The following is a 20,069-nucleotide window of genomic DNA, read 5'->3' as shown; positions in this document are numbered from 1 at the left end:
CCGTCTGTCGTCTGTAAACTTTTCACATTTTCAACTTTTTCTCAAGAATCACTGGGCCAATTTCAACCAAACTTGCCACAAACCATCCTTGGGTGAAGGGGATTTAGGTTTGTTCACAGGAAGTGCCGCACCCACTTTCAAGAGGAGATAATTAAGAATTCGTGAAAAATTGGTGGCATCTTTTAAAAATGTTCTTCTCAAGAACCACTGGGCAAGAAAATATGAAACTTACGTGAAAGCTTCATTACATACTCTAGATTCAAATTTGTTCATATTATAACCCCCGGGGTGGGGCAGGGCCACGGGGGGGGGGGGGGGTCAAAGTTTACTATAGGAATATATAGGAAATATCTTTAAAAATCTTCTTCTCAAGAACAGCTAAGCCATTATTAGACATATTAATACAGAAGTATCCTCAGGTAGTGTAGATTTAAAATTGTTCCAACCATGACTCCTGGGGATAAGGCAGTTCCACAACAGGAGGGGGGGTGTCAAAATTTACCAAAGGAATATATAGGAAATATCTTTAAAAATCTTCTTCTCAAGAACAGCTAAGCCATTATTAGACATATTAATACAGAAGTATCCTCAGGTAGTGTAGATTCAAGTTTGGTCAAATCATGGCCCTTGTGGGTAAGGCGGGGCCACAACAGTGGGTCAAGGTTTACATATGAATATATAGGTGTAATGTTTAAGGGGCATTGAAGACTTTAAATAGTGGAATGACCTGACAACCCTTGAAGTGGACTAGCCTAATATATATATATATATATATATATATATATATATATATATATATATATATATATATATATATATATATATATATATATATATATATATATATATATATATATATAAGGCAAAGCTTTGGGAAAGTCAGGTAGATGAAGAAGTTGGATGATGGATCAGCAATAAAGACGTTAAGGTATTCCATCCAAATAGCAAAGGATTCAAAGAAATTGAATACATAACAGATGGTAGGTGTTAAATACTCAGTATATTTGGACATAATTCCCATTTATTACTATTAGCATGTAAGGATGGTGTGTCCTAATTTATGAACTTGAATTTTGGTAAGAGTTATCTCCCTCTGTTTTTAATTAATAAAAAAAAATCAATTTTAAAAATCTTACCTGGTAAAAAAAAATCATTTTCAATTGTCATTCTATTTCTAATGTGTTTTAGTGCTTTTTTTTTCGCTACAGTATTTATTGATATTCTTATTATTTGAATTTTTATTTAAAAAAAAAATGCTCAATAGACTTCAATAAAATCTTTGTTAAGTACTTAAGTTCTGGGTGTAGTAAATCTGAAGAAGATTGAGTCAACTGGTTCTTATCTATCAATGGGAACCTAGGGAAGAAACACGGCGCAAGTAGTACCTTACCCAGTCCCCATCTCTAGATAAGAGAAATTTAAGTACTTAACTATGTGGTATACCCTCAGACATAGCTTTCTTAATAATCGATCCAATCAATAACTCAGCAGACAGAGTAAAAGGAAAACCTATATATCCCTTGTAAGAACCTGATCATACACGTTACATAGGAAATATCTTCGAAATCTTCTTTTCAAGAACAACTTAGCCATTATTTGTCATATTTATACAGAAGCAACCCTGGGTATTGTAGAATCAAGTTTGTTCAAATCATGACCCCCCCCCCCCCCGGGGTGGGGGCACAACAGAGGGTCAAAGTTGTGCATAAGAATATATAGGAATCATCTTGAAAAAATCTGCTTCTCAAGAACAGCAAAGCCATGATTAGTCATATTACTAAATGAGCATCTTCAGGTAGTGTAGATTCAAATTTGTTCAAATTTACGGTGGGTAGGGTGGGGCCATAATGACCAATCACAGTTTTACATAGGAATACATAGGGGGAAAAAATCTTCAAAATTCTTCTGTTTAAGAACAGCAAAGCCATGATTAGTAAAATTGATACAGAAGCATCCTGAGGTAGCGTAAATTTAATTCACTTCCCCCTTAAAACTTTTCAATTTACTGAACTGATTTCTGCTTCTTCCTAGCAGGTGTGCTCAGGTGAGCGATGTGGCCCATGGCTCTCTCTTTTTTTTTATTTGAAGAGAGTGATAGTTTTGTGAAATGTGGTAGTGATGTGTTTAAGAGATAATAATTTTGTGACATGTGGTAGAGATGCGTGTAAGAGCGTGATAGTTTTGTGACATATTGTCGAGATGCGTGTAAGAGATGATAGTTTTGTGACATGTTATATAGATGCGATTTAAAGGGCTTTGTATTATATTGTGCTATAGATCAAACTAATGTACTAGTAGTAAGTTAATTACTGTATAATTATAAAACTGTTCTTGAAGTTAAAGATATATGACTGGCTGGTTGTTTTGTTGATCGACAATGAAGCTTTCAAACTTACTTCAGTACACAAATCCATTTTTAGTCCCCTACCGGTGAAACTGGAGGAGACTATAGGTTTCCTCTGCGTCTGTCCCTCTGTCTGACTAGCTGTCTAGCTGCATTTCCCTTTGTCTATCTGTTAATCTGTCCCACTTGGTTTTCCGAACTGCATGTTTTCTACACGATTGCAGATATTGAGCTGATTTTTGGTATGTAAGAGTATCTTAATGAGTTACAGATCAAGTTTGCATTTTGTTCCGCTTCAATGATTTGGACAGAATAACGGCTTTTTTAATTTTTAAGGGTTTTCCTCATCTTTTTTTTCTAAACGCTTGCAGATATTGAGCTGATTTTGGCGTGACTTTACCTTGATAATTAATAAACCAAGTTTGCATTTCGTTCCGCTTCAGTGATTTTTGACGGAATTATAGCATTTTAAATTTTAAATGGGAACCAGATAACACTTTCCGGTAGGGGAATAGTATTGCTAATGTAGTGATGTGCGATATATTTATGATCGGGATCGAGATCCTTATAATGTATATAAATAGAATGTAAATAGTTTTCAGTAGTTACCCCCTAGACCTTGCAGAGTCTAGACGTATTATATGGCCTGTGAGATCCGGTAACTCAGATCTTTGGTACGATGGCCGACAGTGGCCGCCACTTTCTGATTAAGAATATTGTCATTTTGTACAGCGTTTTTGTCAATTTTCGTTGACATATTACAACTAAACTGGTAATGCTATATGTACATGTACACTTTTTACACTGACAATTTACACCAGCGAAAAACATTAAAAATTCTTTCGTGTGATATGAAATTAAGATACATAAAACAGGCGGCTTGAAAGAGATAAGGAGCATTTTAATGATTTTCACCCTCAATTAGTCTGAGATATCGTAACCCAGTTAATCCTAGATTAGACGTAAATCGTCATTCTGTCACCTTGTTGTATCATTAAAAAGATATTCTTGGGATTGTAATTAAAAAGGCGAATAAAAGTAATACGTTTGTTGTAATGGATATACATGAATATAATGGATATATGTCGATCCTCCAAGTGTATGAGACAACTTGATTCTACCTATTATGTAGAGGTAGAAAAACAGGATTCAGTAGCTCTACATGTGAGCATCCAATCAAAAGTTCATGGAATGTATCAAAAACAAAACTTCAGATACGGAAATATACCCGTTTTTAAGCAAGAATAAAATGATAACCTTAAATGTGGGAGTCTGTATTTGCTCTCTAAATACATAAAATTAATAACTAAATGCTTGAAACACTTTTAAAGGCCAACGCAATCTCTCAAGACTTCCACCTGGTCGGCCAATTATTTTTCAATGTGGCACGGGAATGCAAATATAGGTACATGTAACTAATGTGATCATTTCCTCGTGCGCATTGTTTAAAAAACAAAATTCATACATCAAAGACACGTCCGATTATGAACAAAATCAAATTTCTGATAGACCTGGAAAATTTCATCCTGGTTACTTATGATGTGACCAGCAGGTACACCAACATGGAATTTTATGAATTAATTACTACAATCTGTCGAGAAAGCATATCTAGAAGACAATACTAATCTGTAATCACCCCGACCTTGCTGTTCTGCTAGAACCTTAAGCTTATCACCTTCAAGTACCCTGTTTTATGTATCTTCATTTCATATCCCAAGAAAGAATTTTAATGTTTTTCGCTGGTGTAAATTGTCAGTGTAAAACTGTATATGGACATATAGCATTACCAGTTTAGTTGTAATTTGTCAACGAAAATTGACAAAAAAGCTGTACAAAATGACAATATTCAGAATCAAAAGTGGCGGCCGCTGTCGGCCATCGTACTTTGGTGAGTTATTGACTCATCTATTGGTTATTCATTCTTATTTCATTGTATTTATTTATGTCTAAATAATAACACAACATTGGTGTCAGAAGTGAGATTCGAACCCACGCCGGGAAAACCCGACTGCGAATTTAAGTTTGAGATTGTATTGCTTAAATCTTGATAATACATGCTCTAGATTTTTAAGATGATCTTTAGATTTACCTTTTTTAATACTCTCAGAATGCTTGTTGTCAATATCATTTGTGAACTGCAAACAGGTCAGAAGCTTAAATTGAAAGGTGCATGGTAAAAGGACAATTTTGCATTTAGGTAGCCAATCTACATATATTTCTGTTCAATTGTTTCGACAACGACTGGTATTTATATATTTTAAGGATATCGATATTTTAAAAAAATGTCAATATAAAGGGAAGAAATATGAAAAAAGGTCTAACAGATTATATAGAGTGAATGAGGATTATATATTACCCTTTGCTGCACTAGAATTTTCAAACTATAATTGTAAGCGAAACTTTATTGATCCTCTTTCTTTGTTTTATGTAATGTTGGTACAATATACATTTAAAAAATAATAAAGGCTATGTGCCTGTATATAAGTCAAGTTAAAGCGAATTCATATAGAGCACCAAATTGATTTCTAGAAAAATATTTAAGATTTATATCATCAATTTCTTCAATAAAAGATCTCTTCGAATAAAGATATCTATAATTCCGAATTATTTAATGTGTTCATTACAAGTACTTCAATTTTTTATAGCATTTATAAATTCGATCAATCGTGTATATCTATACTTATCAACAATAATTTCTTTTGTTCAAACCAGTCAGGTTTTATTCCAGGTGACTCTACAATAAATCAATTACTCGATATAACTAATGACATAGGCAAAGCATTAGATTCCGGAAAAGAAGTAAGAGCTGTTTTTTGTGATATAAGTAAAGCCTTTGATAGAGTATGGCATGAGGGTCTCCTGTTTAAACTAAGAACTGCAGGGATAAATGGGAATTTGCTCAAATGGTTTAAAAGTTATCTTACAAATAGGGAGCAAAGAGTAATACTCAACTCCACCTCATCAGCCTGGGGTAGCATCAAAGCTGGTGTACCCCAGGGATCTATTCTTGGTCCTCTGTTATTTCTCATTTACATAAATGATATTGTATGTGGAATTAATTGTGTAATTAAATTGTTTGCAGACGATACAACCCTGTATATAGTAATTGATAATGCTTGCACAGCCAGTCAGATATTAAACAATGACCTTGATAAGATAAGTGCGTGGGCTAAGCAATGGTTGGTCGATTTCAACCCCTCAAAAACCGAATGTTTATTATTTAGCAATAAACGCATCCCCATCACACATCCCCCACTTTATCTGAATAGCCAAATAATCGAAAATGTGGAAAGTCACAAACACCTTGGAATACATTTTTCAAAAAACGGCCACTGGGATTTGCACATACAATCAACCCTTCTGAAAGCATCTCAACGTCTTCATCTACTAAGAAAACTTAAATTTCTTATTGATAGAAAATCGCTTGAAAATTTGTATTTTTCTTACGTTAGACCGCTACTCGAATATGCTGACGTTATATGGGATAATATGTCCAGTGATCTTGTCAATAAAATCGAACATATCAATATTGAGGCCGCTCGCATAGTAACCGGCTCTACGAAACTTGCAAGTCTTCATAGTCTTTATCAGGAGACTGGTTGGGAATCTTTAAAAGATAGGAGATATAAACATAAAATTATACAGTTCCACAAAATGGTCTACAGCCAAACTCCTCAATACGTTTCGGATCTAGTCCCACCACAAAATCAAGATATACACAATCATTCCACTAGACAAAAGTGTAGCATCAAGCAAGTCAAATGTAGAACTGACCACTATAGTAACTCCTTCATCCCATCAACCATCAAGCTCTGGAACGAATTGCCCGATTCTATCAAACAAAATCCTTCGTTGTCAAATTTAAAACGTTATTTAAATGCCAACAATGCAAAGCGTAAACCCCCTCAATATTATTATACTGGTAAACGCAAGGAACAGATATTACACACAAGATTACGACTTGATTGCAGCTCACTAAAAAGTCATTTATTTTCTCGAAATATTGTCAGCAGCCCAAACTGTAACTGTGGCGAGATTGAAACTTCTGAACATTTCCTCCTACATTGTCCATATTTTGAAAATCTCAGATATAGATTTATATACACACTTCCACATTACAACAACACCAATATATTATTATTTGGTGACCAAAATCTACCACTGGCAGCAAATGTTGCAATCTTTAAATCTGTCCAAAAATATATTGTAGCTACCAAGAGATTTATTTAATCAGTTTTTCCTTAGTATCTATTCACTACTCCCTCTCTCGTGGGTATGTTCTTGTGTATATTCTCTTAAGTGTGTGTAGCAAGCGTCATTTTTATTTTTTTTTTCTCATTGTTATTTTTTCTTCCTAATTTTGAATTAATATCTGTTACTGCTGTAAATCTCCTGCATTTGTTCTTTAATTATTTTTCCTATAAATTCAACCATAATATGTCGCTTTTTTCTCTCTCATACAGTCATATTGTACAAATCCATTAGACTTCTTCTGTATAATTAGAACGTCATTCATTTGTGTCAATCGACATGATTTCTAATTTAACATGTATGTCAATTTCAAATATTTTTTAAGCAGCTTCAAACCGTGTTATGTAGCTATCTAATAAGGGTCTGTCATCTTTATCATAATAATAAGGAAACGGATTAGTATAAGTTTTTAAACTTGTTTCCGAATCCTTTTTGATTTTTGTACTACTTATCTGTATCTTCTGCTTGTCATTTTCAAATAAAATATGGTTTAAACTAAATTCGATCAATTGATGCGCGCAATATTTACATTGAATGCATAAGATTTTTTAAATAAATTTTTTACTTGGCTCTCAATAGATTTCGAGTGGTTTTAATTAATCATTTTGTGCATTAGTTAAATTAATTATATTTCATTTTAATTTAAAATATCTTCTATGTGTGCTTAAACATGTATGTTTAGGTATTTTGTGAATAATTCAAATTATTGAGTTATAATCGGTCGGGATCGGCCTTTTCATGGCCATAGTCATGTGACCAATGGAATGTGAAACACAAGCTAAAGATTGACAGTTGTTTGAAAGGAGTTGTGAACTGTCTGATGTACGTAAATATGTTAATGATTTTATGTATTTACCTTATATTTTATATATTTACCGAACAGTTGATTATTATTATTGGACTTTCTCATCCAGCTGCATAGAAATATGTTTTATTGGCATTATGAAATAAGGAAGATCACTCTTGTCTCATAAGATAACAACATTTTGGGGGGTTTTTTCTTCAAGTAGACTTTTTTCTTTTGAGTATTACGGACGTGTTATTTTCACACTGTTAAACTGTTAAAAATAAAATAACTGTAAATATTACAGTGCAGTCGCCAATTCCGAGTCACTCGTGTGTATTTTGTGCCATATTGTTAAAATTAAAGCGCAAAAAACTTAATAAATACACTGGTCATGAAGAATTGGTCTTTCTGTCTGTAATCAATAGCAAAATTTTGAAAATCAACTTTAAGAAAGCGTCCGACAAACGAAATTATAGAACGCGCGCATTAAAGACATGGATGTTTGTGCTTCGTTGACAGGCTACTTTCGTTTTTTGTTCACTGCAGCATGACTGATATAAAAGTTCTAAATAACAATAATAGCTCGAAAGTATGGCACATGCATTCAGTTATAACTCAGAAATCAATCATGATGATCACTGCTCAAATAAAATTACACTGATTAATAAATCAAACTGTAGCAGTTTCTCCAATTGCGGTTCACGTAATCTCGTGGCATGGAACATGTCAAAACACAATGTACAAAACCCAGTGACAACCATGTATTCACCCTGAGTTTTAAAAGTATTCTACCTGGAAACATATCTTTAAAAAATTGAGTTTACCTTGCAGATACATTTTTTAACCTTCATTGTTTTATTTTAATCTTAAAATAGTTCTTTTTATTTTGAATCCTCCTTGTTATCCGAGGCTGTATTTAAGGTCCAGAAAAATCGATTTTTCAGTAATTTTTCTGTAACATGTGAGAGACTACAGCTGATATCACTGGACAACCGGTTCCAAGTCCCTCCCATACACACCCTGCCCCCACGCCTGCCGCACAAAATGAAGAGTTGGTGAAGAGTTGGTGGATGGGATAGTAATTAAATCCTTGTAAATTACACATTTTACAAAATCAAAGATTTTTAATTCTGAACTCTCTGAAATAAAATAAAAAATACTGAACATTCCAGAAGACACCGAGATTACATGTAAACCATATTCTCAGTACTTTTTTTCATATATATGATAGAGTCATTTTTTATAATTATTATTGTTTTTTTTACTGCATATTGCAATTCTTTTTTTTAAATAATTAAAACTGTTATTTTGTGTGTTTATGTTTTTTCTGAGCTGCATAAATTCTTCCTGATGCTTCAACATCATAAAAATCGTGTTCCGAAACGATCCCTTCATATTACCAGACCATGAAGTCACATGAACCGGAAATGGAGAAAATGATTTGTATGATTGATTGTATGTTGTTTAACGTCCCTCTCGAGAATTTTTCACTCATATGGAGACGCCACCACTTGCCGGTGGAGAGCTGCAAATTTTGTCCTATGCTCGGCACTTACGGCCCTTGAGCAGTGAGGGGTTTTTTTTCGTGCCAGTACCTACTGCGACACGGGACCTCGATTTATACGGTCTCATCCGAAGGACCGGTCTCCACGTCCTACAGTGGGATTCGAACCCGCAACGTAAGGATCAACTCCTTACTTCGCGACTCTAGAGCAGACGCTCTAACCACTGCGCCACGGCGGGCGACGAAAATGATTTGTAAGTGGGGAAACTAAGCCTTGTTGAAATACGCCTGTAAATATTGTTCCCGTTTACCTATTTTAAAAATAAAAAGACTCTTGGATGACTCACTATTTGTACTTTCAATACATATATTGCATAAAATATAAATCGAACAACTTTGCAAAGTATCAACGAAACAGTCTGGCGTGACCCGTAATTGGCGACTTCACTGTATGTACGAAGTTTTAGCTTAAAGAAAACCCGATGAAAATGTAATATCACTGTAAAATCATTGTTAAGTAATTTAGTAAGTATTAAAGCAGAATTTTTATAATTAATATAAAAAAAAAAAATGCTGACCTACTTATGAAATAAATCTATATCCGATTCAGTACAAAAGCGATGAACATAAATATCATGCTTATAATTTCCTTACAAAGCAAAATATATTCATGTTCTATTTCACCTATTAAAATTATTCATAAATCAGTGATTCGTAATTATTGCAAAAACAGTTGGCATAAATCAGAATCCCCCTACCCAGCCCAAAACTCCATTACTTTTTAGGGCAAAGTTAAATTTTTTATGTGGATCAAGAAATCACTAAATTAAATCTTAACTTTATACATTTACAAGCTGTTAACAAATGTTTGTTGTTACGATTAGTGAAATTTTGCATGTGTCCAGTCTATCAGACAGTGAAAAAGAGAACGTGACAATTCGCATTATCCGGTGTACCTATTCACAGATATATGTAACATCCTAATCAGTACAACCTATATCGCTGTTTCATCAAGTCCCAGCTGATGAGTTGTGAAGTGAACGCAGACTTGGCCCGGGAGAGGGACAGGGCCACTTTTGACCCCGAAGACTTGACAAATTTTCTTTATGGAGGACCGTCTGCAGTTAGGAGAAAAAGATATCTTCGTAAGTATTTAAACTGACTGGATACATGTGTGTTTCTCTGAAGTATTTCTTATCGGGTCGTAATTCATAACGCCTGTTTAAATGGTTGACCTTGGAGGTTGGACTACCTGAGTTAAAGGGGCACATGTAAATAAAGTGACTTATCAGTGGAATGCATATGCATGAGAAAATTGAAAGCATAAAGAAAATTTTGTTTTTGAAAGTGCTCTCGAGCTCTAGCTACTACGGTAGTCTTTGTTAGGTCATTCTGGAAAAAGATGTTATTTCAGTTTCGTATAATCATCTGAAAATAGTCGCCCGCGTGGCGCAGTGGTTAGAGCGTCGCTCTAGAGTCGCGGAGTAAGGAGTTGATCCTTACGCCTCGGGTTCGAATCCCACTGCGAGACGTGGAGACCGGTCCTTCGGATGAGACCGTAGAAGCCGAGGTCCCGTGCCGCAGTAGGTGATCCCTCACTGCTCAATGGCCCTGGGTGCCAAGTATAGGCCAAAATTTGCAGTTCTCCATCGGCAAATGGTGGCGTCTCCATATGAGTGAAAAATTCTCGAGAGGGACGTTAAACAATAAACAAAAAAAAACCATCTGAAAATAAATATTTTCTGAAGTTCCATGTTTTGTTGTGTTTCCATGCCAGTTTCGGATTATCAAAAACTCAAGAAATGTGTATATTTTAAGAAGAGGGAATATGACAGATAAAGGCATCATACCAGCTAGTTGATTTCCAAGACAAGACATCACTCATTCATTCATATTTTTAGATTTTTAATTAAATACATAAAGGACATTTAGTGAGTGGAACTTGAAGTATATTTTTAAAAATCCTGTCTTACAAGTGAAATAAATACCATATCCAACAACAAAATATTGAATTTTTTGTTCATTACATTTTCTTTAATTTTCATTTGCCTCTGTCTTTTCGTCACACAGCGTCATAGGCTGTGACATATTAGTCGAGCGGTATAGACGTCATGTAGCTTATAGCGATTGTGAGATTGAAAATATTGTACACTGTAAATATGGATGTAAATTTCTCATTCATATTTAGAGAACTTTGGCAGTTTTAGTCTTTTAGGATTGTTTATATACTCTATCTTATGTTAGACCAGAGAGTTTTTTTTACAACACTCTTCGTGAAGGGAAAGAAAATTTAGAATGTTGCCACACTTCCGATATTCTTTCACACTGTGACAAAATATCACTTTTATTCAATAAATAAATTACAGTATTTCACTGTTGAGAATTTCATAAATGTTAAATATTTAAGGAATGCATTTCAATTTTGTGAATGTTATTGGTGTGTAAATCACAAAGACTTGTCACGAAGGCATATCTCATGAAGTGCAAGCGTTTCATGAAAAATATGCCTACATGTACGTGCAAGTCTGTGTGATTTACACACCAATAACATTCATAAAATGAAACCATTCCTTAAATCTACATTTTAAACCTTCAAAAAACAAAAATTCACTCAACATTTGATATGTCGTTAAATATATATATATATTATATATATATATATATATATATATATATATATATAACTCTGATTTAAGGACTAGGGAGACCAGACCATTATATATGGCTTAAGGAGACAATATACAGATTTTTTAAATTTGCTTTTTTCGAAAAAGAAATACCAGATCAAAGATCTATAGAACACCATTTAGTCGACTCTTGCTTTATTTTTTCATAATAAATGCCTCCTAAAAATATATGAAAAAAATGGTCTCCTTAATATTTTATGTTTCTCTCATATGACTTAAGGAGACCAGTGTATATTTTTTATAAATATAACTTGTGGTTTAAGTAGACCATTTTTCTTTCATAGTAATTTCACTTATTATGCATTAATTAACATATTGTTTCCAACCAGAATAGTTGCGGATGGTCATTAGTCAAGGTCAGCAGAAAGATATTTGTGCTAATGTGACTCAACATGATCAGTACAAAACTTTGAATTAAACTAAAGTCATTGCACAAGTGACTTAAATAGAGAGTAGTTGCCCCAGTGGCGCAGTGGTTAGAGTGTCTGCTCTAGAGTAGCGAAGTAAGGAGTTGATCCTTACGTCGCAGGTTCAAATCCCACTGTGGGATGGGGAGACCGGTCCTTCAGATGAGACCATATAAATCGAGGTCCTGTGTCGCAGTAGGTGCTGGCACGAAAAAAATCCCTCGATGCTCAATGGCCGTAGGTGCCGAGTATAGGACAAAATTTGCAGATCTCCACCGGCATGTGGTGGTGTCTCCATATGAGTGAAAAAATCTTGAGAGGAATGTTAAACAACATACAATCAATCAATATATAGAGAGTATAAGCCCAGAGTAGCTTGTTCTGATATCCACATTTAACTCTCAATGCTGTCGCCCACGTGGTGCAGTGGAAAGAGCCTATGCTCTAGAGTCGTGGAGTTAGTTGATCCTTTTGTCACATGTTTGAATCCCACTGTGGGACGTAGAGACTGGTCCTTCATACAAACAGAGGTCCAGTGTCGCAGTAGATGCTGGCATGAAAAAGATCCCTCACTGCCCATTGGCCCTGAGTGCCGAGCATAGGTCATTTGCAGCTCTCCATCGGCAAGTGTTGGCATCTCCATATGAGTAAAAAATTCTCCAGAGGGACGTTAAACAACAAACAAACTCTCAATGCCCAAAACAGTTTAACCTAAAAGTGAATGCAGACACAGATTATTCTTTAGACCAAGTATAGTATACTCCATATTGTTTTGTTGAGGACACAAAGTTCACAGTGGACATCAAGTAGTTTTTCCTGCTATTTATACCCAGCTTCTTTTAAACCATATAGTCACTGAGTGCATTCGCTTTCCAACTAATTGATGAAGTTCTGACCTATGCCTATATTTGTTTAAATTCTTTCTGATTTAAGAATACATTTGACCAGTTGAAACCAAGAGTACATGTACTACATAAAATTTCAAGGTTGTGATTAAGATTCAGTAAAAGTTATGCCCCATCCAGTATAGCAATATGTGGATGCCATGTTCAATATACATATTTGCTATCATTAAACTTGCAGAGACCATGAATCAAAATAATTCAAATGCTTAAAAATCATTTTATTTTTACTGCTAGTCAAAATACAGTCACTCAAGCATATCCTTTGTTAATTTGAAAAAAAATGATAGTTTAACATTTATTATTAATACCATACCAAAGCACAAGATAGTGCACTTCTTACATAATCCAATGATTCATGCTGTGATTTTACCTATTTAGATGTTTCTTATTTACAGTTCAGTATACATGATATACCAGTACAATGTGACACTAACCTAGGATCAGTTAAATGGATCATTACTATTCTGTTTTTAAGAAGTTTGCAGGGTAAAAATTATAATAAAATAAAAATGTTGATACATTTATTGATTGCATATGTTAAAAACTTTTATAAAATATCAAACATTGTATCATAACAGCTTTTACAAATTAATTCAATACATTCAAAGGTACAAAAATCAAATTATTTTCATCCACAGTTTTATCATATTCAGTTGAACAACAGCTACATCTATTATATAAAATGTATGGTAGTTGGCACTGATGGTATATATATCCTGAGCAAAGAAAAAACATACCTAATCAAAGAATACAAAGCTCACTCCTATAAATGTTATCTACTAGTAAGGCAAAGTCTCACTCAACAAACACTCTGGTAATGTATATCACCTGGATCCAAAATCTATGCAAGTTGGTCTGGGTTAGATTTAACTGCTCAATAACCCTGAAAATGTATGTTACATCCAGCATCAGAAGCAGGATACATCATCTATGTTTACTGATCACCAAAGAGTACATTGTTACTTTGAATGAACCTTCTCTAAAAAACTGGTCATTAATCCAGAAAATCCAAGTCAAATCAAGGACTGGTACCCTGAAACATTTACATGTACATACATCATCTTTGCAGGTTTGTTCAACATAGAGTTTATAATTACATGAGAATAGGACTGCTCAAAACACTTAATCTTGTGGAGTCCCCCATGTGGCGCAAAGGATAGAGTTTGTAATCTAGAGTTGCGAGTAAGGATTTAATCCTTAAGTCTCAGGTTCAAATCCACTGGGGATGTGGGGACCAGTCCTTCAGATTAGACCATATAAACCGAGGTCCCGCCTAGCAGTTGATGTGGGCACAAAAAAGATCCCTTACTGCTCAAGGCCCTGAGTGCAAAGTATAGGTCAAATTTTGCAGCTCTCCACCAGCAAGTAGTGGCATCTCCATATGGATGAAAAATTCTTGAGAGGGATGTTAAACAACAAACAAACAAAAACAAAAAAACACATGAGGAAAATGTAGATCAGGTCAAGCATCTGAAGTAAATCTGTTAATGTGCTTCAATCCATGCAAGTTTTTCCAGGTAGAGCTTAGGAATGAACCTTGCTCCTTAAATTTTAACTGGGATGACAATGCTAGGTATATAGTAAGAACTCATCTAGACTGTCCAGAAAAGCTAAAAAATATTTAGCAATTTCTTACTTGCATGATTTAAAAAAATCTGCAATCTAACATTATTTCAAAAAAAATTTCAACACATTTTCTAATTTTCAACAAATTCAATGCACTATGAGACAATTTAACATTTCTTAACCACATACACTGTACTTAAAGTGCAATATACATGCATTATACTGTATGTTAAATCTTTACAGTTTTCTTCAAGAACTCTAATAGTATATGAAATATGAAGATTACCAACAGTGATCAAGCTTTAAAGTCCATTGAAACAATACATAATTAGAGCAGAGCAAACACAGACCTCTAAAAACACCAGGTGCAATGGAGGAGAAAGCATTTCCTGCCATGTGCTCCTTGACATGATTGGGCAAATGGAAAAATCCACAAACAATTCAGTGTAAACAATTTTGATGAAAAACATTAGTCAACATTCAACTTAATGATCGATTGAATTTGCTATAACAATTAATTTACACGTAAGTGTACACACATGTATGCATACTAGATGAATTATTTCACAATATCCAAAATTGGACAATAATAGTTTCTAATCTAGCTAGACAACAGGAAATTTTCATTATTACTTAAATTACATGAAACTATTGAAGTCTATGATATACAAATTATATCTAAAAATTATACACATTTTAACAAGTGTTTACAGTTTAGTGTATTTATTATACACAAATGATGACTTAGTAATTATGACTTACTAGTAAAGTCCACAGATTGACTTCCAGATTTCAGCTCAAAGGCTTGAAGATTTTTAGTGGCTCTTTCATCATTTTTTTTTTCACTGAATATTTTCATTTTTATTTTCAAGACACTGTTTTTGTTGAGGTCTTTTAGCAGTTTGATGCAATCCAAGAACTCCAAGGGCAATTTAAGAACTCCTGAATTTCTTTCTTACCTGGAAAAGATAGAAATTTAAAAGTTTAAAATATATTCAACTTACATGAAGAAAACTAGTAAAACTAGTGATAATGTAATAGACCTTTCAGATGTTCCAAAGCAGCTACATGTATCTAATTAAAAAATATAAAGTTTGAAGTATTTAGAGTCACCTGTATTCTGAACAAGGGATATGTGTATTTGACAGACAAATGAACGAATAGACTGATCACTATAGAGCACCTTAGTCTTTTTTCAATAATCTTTATATTAGTGAAAATCAAATAGGAACTAGAGTGTTTCAAGGAATGTATATGTCACCTGCTAGGTATCGTCATTAAAGAGGTAAATAAATCTAAGAGTGGTCAGCTATTAATTTAATATTAGCATGGAGGTTCATGCATTTGCCTGCAAGGAAAAAAAGGATCCAAAAGTATTTAAAAGACTGGGATAGAATCTGGCAATCAAAGAAAATATGGTTCCCCAGTCCTCAAATGAATAATTTAATTGAAATTATGAGGAATAACTATTTATCATTTTATTAATACACATGTAGGTGCTTCCAACAATCCTCGGAGGAAAGGAATTTCAGACTGTCTTTACTTTAATTGTCACTTTGTCAGTCAACACGATTCATTGTGGAATACTGATCCCAATGTATTTTCATAGTATTTAAATATAAGTTTGTGTGGTAACTGAATTTCATACAGTTTCAAAGTATAGTATCATGAGCTCAAAAACATATATAAATGCTAATTATCAAAACCCTGCCTCTCAAAATTCTGGAGATATAAGGTGTGACAGACGGACAGACAGACACCAGGTAAAGTGATCTCTAAGTGTCGTTCTGCTCTGCAGTTGACACAAAAATGAAAGTTATTTAATTTTTGACCATGTATATCACTTCAGTGATGAAAGGAATGCTGAAGTGGTAAGTCTATCCTAATTATTTGAAAATACGGCAACCCCATTGGTCAGAATATAATACATATGCTGTCCAGCCTTAATTTCATTGGCATAAAGCAGCACAAAACACAATTTGATTGGATGGTGCAACTTGTTTTTCTAGGGGGCGCTGTTGCAACCCTGGAAAAGAAAACAGGACTGGGGCTTGCCCCTAGGGGGCACTTACTGACCGGAAGTAAACAAACAACAGAAATAGCAATACACTAGAAAGATGTCCATAGGACATGTATGCCCGCCGTGTGTATGGTAATGCAACATGAAATTTTGTGTTAGTGTATGAAGTTTGATGAGAATATCTTGAAAAGTTTCTTTAAAATTGAAATTGAAATCTAAAATAAATGGATATAGATGATAAATTCTCACCAAATTATGTATAGATGCATAGCCTTAAAATATCAATATTTTAAATGGTTTTAAAATCATGCAAAATGCAAATTGAAGGAAAGTGAGGTCAAGGTCACAGGAAAGGTCAAAAGTTTTTGAAATAGTTGAATAGGTCTTACTAATTATATATGTATCAGCATATTAAGTTTGATAAAAAATATCTTGAATGATTTCTTTAAAACTGAGCTAGTCACAAGTGTGGCGCCATGGTTAGAGCGTCCGCTCTAGAGTCGCGAAGTAAGGAGTTGATCCTTATGTCGCAGGTTTGAATCCCACTGTGGGACATGCAGACCAGTCCTTCAGATGAGACCTTATAAACCAAGGACCCGTGTCACAGTAGGTGCTGGCATGAAAAAGACCCCTCACTTCTCAATGGCCATGAGTGCAGAGTATAGGACAGAATTTGCAGCTTTCCACTGGCAAGTGGTGGCGTCTCCATATGAGTGTAAAATTCTCGAGAGGGACTGCAGATTACCTGTAATGATTGACCAAAATCCCTACTAGGCTTTTAACTCTTCATTCTTGACCTGTATTTCGTCAAATAAGATTTTTCCAGTTAATTAAGGTAAAATTACTAATTGTTAAAACTGTAAATGATTTTTTTTTTTTTTTACCTGAGCCAGATTTTTACTTTTCTTAAAAGTGTCTGTATTTGACTGTTGGTTCCACCTATCTCAAGAAAATGATCTGTAACAGTAAATGTTAGAAATCATGATCTGTTCTCTATCTACTATAATCATGAGAAAAGGTGTTGAAAATTAACAGATGGAGATAAAATCAGCAGTCATATTAAAGGCTTTTTTCAATAATCAATTTATTAGTGAAAATCATAAAAGTATTAGGCAAAAAGGAAAAATAAATGTTGTCATTAATTAACCTTGCATATCTCTACAATTTTCTGATAAGAAAATTATACCCGATAGATGCAATATAATCACCCTTTGCCTGCCCCTAAATTAAATTATGAAATTTTGATAGATTTTGATCTAGTAAGCAATTATTTAAAACAAGGTTCTTTTAGAGGTGCCTAGGGTCGAAATTCATAGAAAAAAACCTACAAAAAACGTGAAAACCTATTTCTATCATACTGGTTTATATTCATAACAAATGTCCTCATAGTCAGCATAGCCCAGAACGATAGACCGCAGACTCTCACCATGAACATTTTTAGTGTCCTGGTTTGAAACCATTTGTTGGCACATTTTTATTTTTTCAAACTTTTTACCTGTATAAACACTAAAGAACGAGTGCACTTATGAGCCCTGGTAAAATGTGGAAAAAAAGAAGAATTAAATTAAGCATAATTTTCCATCTCAGATCATTAATTGATATCTAAACCATAAGATTCAACAAATTTTATCGCTGAAATTCATGAATATACAAAGAGCAAAGCCATACAATGTGGTAGGGGTCAGCCGACATTCGTGATTTTCTATAGTAAATCGAGGACGGTCATTCATTTCAAAGCTTTTGTTTATTGTCAGCCTAACATTGTACAAACTTGTGCGATTGACAAAAAATGCATTATACATTTAATATAAAACTTGTGTGAAAGTAGGAAATTTGTACATGATTAGGCTTGTACTTAAAATATTAAAAATGTATGAAAAGTTCAATGTTTTTCCTATGACAAGCAAGAGCTATTTACCTGTATGACCTATGTTGAACCCACCCGTGGAATAAATTATTTAAAATACTGGTAGTCACGTGAGTTCTACCCAGGTAAACATTCCTCAAAGATGCTCACTGTAAAACATAACCATGTTTTGTATCATTATATCGAAGTCAAGCCGCATAGAGAAGTTTGTATGTATTCGGTTTTAGGAACACGGACGGGATGGTTAGGAGAGTTTAGTGTCGTTAAAATGTCATCATAAATAAAAGTGTCAAACATTTTTAACATTCATGCAAGACAATGGTACTGGTATTGAAAGCCACCTAAATACACTTTTTTTCATTTTAAAATTTAAAGGAACTAATAATGTTAATACTTATTGTATTATTTTAAATGCAAGCATGCAAATTTCTTAGTTTGATCACTATGGATACAGGAATCTATACAACTTCATTTGATTTTTTTCTCGGGTAAAATAGCACAAGAAGTATCATTCGGCAAACGCGCCTGTCAATGATCCACCATCAGATTGTTCAAGTGTCTGATTTAAATGTCTCCTCCCCTTAATTTAAATAAACGAAACTCAAAATAGGTTCGGTACGACTTTTCCGGATTTGGGGTATCTATAGGCATTTAAAAAACTTCATTTGTTTCAAATCCATGCTGATTTAGGTGATGTTTTAATGTGATTTTAATTAGAAATGTCCACTTGTGTTTAACTATTACCAAAAGAGAACAATTTGGAAATACATTCTAAAGTAATATGGCACTGAAAAAGGGCCCATTAAGCATTGCTTAAGTGCACTTGTCCTTTGATTTTTTAATACAGACTTTTGCATTTTACTTAATATATTTTCTTCCTTAAATGCATGTTTGGTGTTGATATAAAAGACATCTATGGAAATGCAGATCATAAATTCTCTTTAACTAAACGCAATCAACCGGAACTAAACCTCATTGTAAGCACACTTTGTTCGAGGACATGAATCATTCACTTTGTGTTACTCGATACTGCAGGTGTCATGAAAAAAAATCATGCCGAGCAATAATTGCTGTGTTTGCCTTTCAAGAACATAATGACGTGTAATAGTACTGTTGTGCCAGTGGGAGAGATACTGTTCTATGCAGAGTAGATGCAGTTCATTCCTCGGGAAAAATGTGTGCATTGGCGAAAAAATGCATGAGGGTTTTCAGATTAGAAAAGAATGTGGTAAGGTGAGTTAAGGTTTTATGTCCCATTGCCATTACTCAGTCAGACATCAAGAATGACCCTCAAACAAAGGATGTATCATTCTGTAAATACTGAGGTAGGATCACATGAACACACAGTTGAGTAGAATGAAATATATCGAGATAACAATCAGTATTCAAGCTCAAAAGCCCATCAAAAAATACAAAATAGGAGCAGAGCAAATACGAACCTCCAAAACATCAGAGGTGGGATCAGGTGCCATGGAGGAGTGAGCATCCCCTGCAGACCAGTCACACCCGCTGTGTGCTCCTTGTCACAACTGGGAAACAATAGAAAAATTCATACACAATTCAGTGTGTAAATAATGGCCTAACAATAAGTATGAAAAACGTCAGTCAGCATTTTACTTAATGATAAATTGTATTTGCTGACAAGGTCATTGTATCGACCACAGAACTTACAAAATGATGACTTTAAACAAGACTGCTGATATTCTTGTTTCAGCAATTTGTTTGTCAATA

The 20,069-nt window shown here is 34.1% G+C and overlaps 1 long non-coding RNA gene across 1 annotated transcript; it reads right to left on the bottom strand.

Annotated features, from left to right (window-relative positions):
• Positions 1-13,086: 13,086 nt before the first annotated feature.
• Positions 13,087-19,854, bottom strand: LOC133190029 (uncharacterized). The gene is made up of 3 exons (XR_009721552.1): positions 19,778-19,854; positions 17,356-17,428; positions 13,087-15,410 (listed from the first exon to the last, which is right to left on the bottom strand). It is a non-coding gene; the product is annotated as an uncharacterized LOC133190029 (long non-coding RNA).
• Positions 19,855-20,069: the final 215 nt, after the last annotated feature.

Source organism: Saccostrea echinata, unplaced genomic scaffold (genome assembly GCF_033153115.1).
Source record: "Saccostrea echinata isolate AGI-Se365-2 ecotype Australia unplaced genomic scaffold, CSIRO_AGI_Sech_v1 ptg000020l, whole genome shotgun sequence".
NCBI classification, from domain to species: domain Eukaryota; kingdom Metazoa; phylum Mollusca; class Bivalvia; order Ostreida; family Ostreidae; genus Saccostrea; species Saccostrea echinata.
Note: the sequence above shows the minus strand (reverse complement) of the source record. Positions and strands in the feature narration are given on the sequence as shown.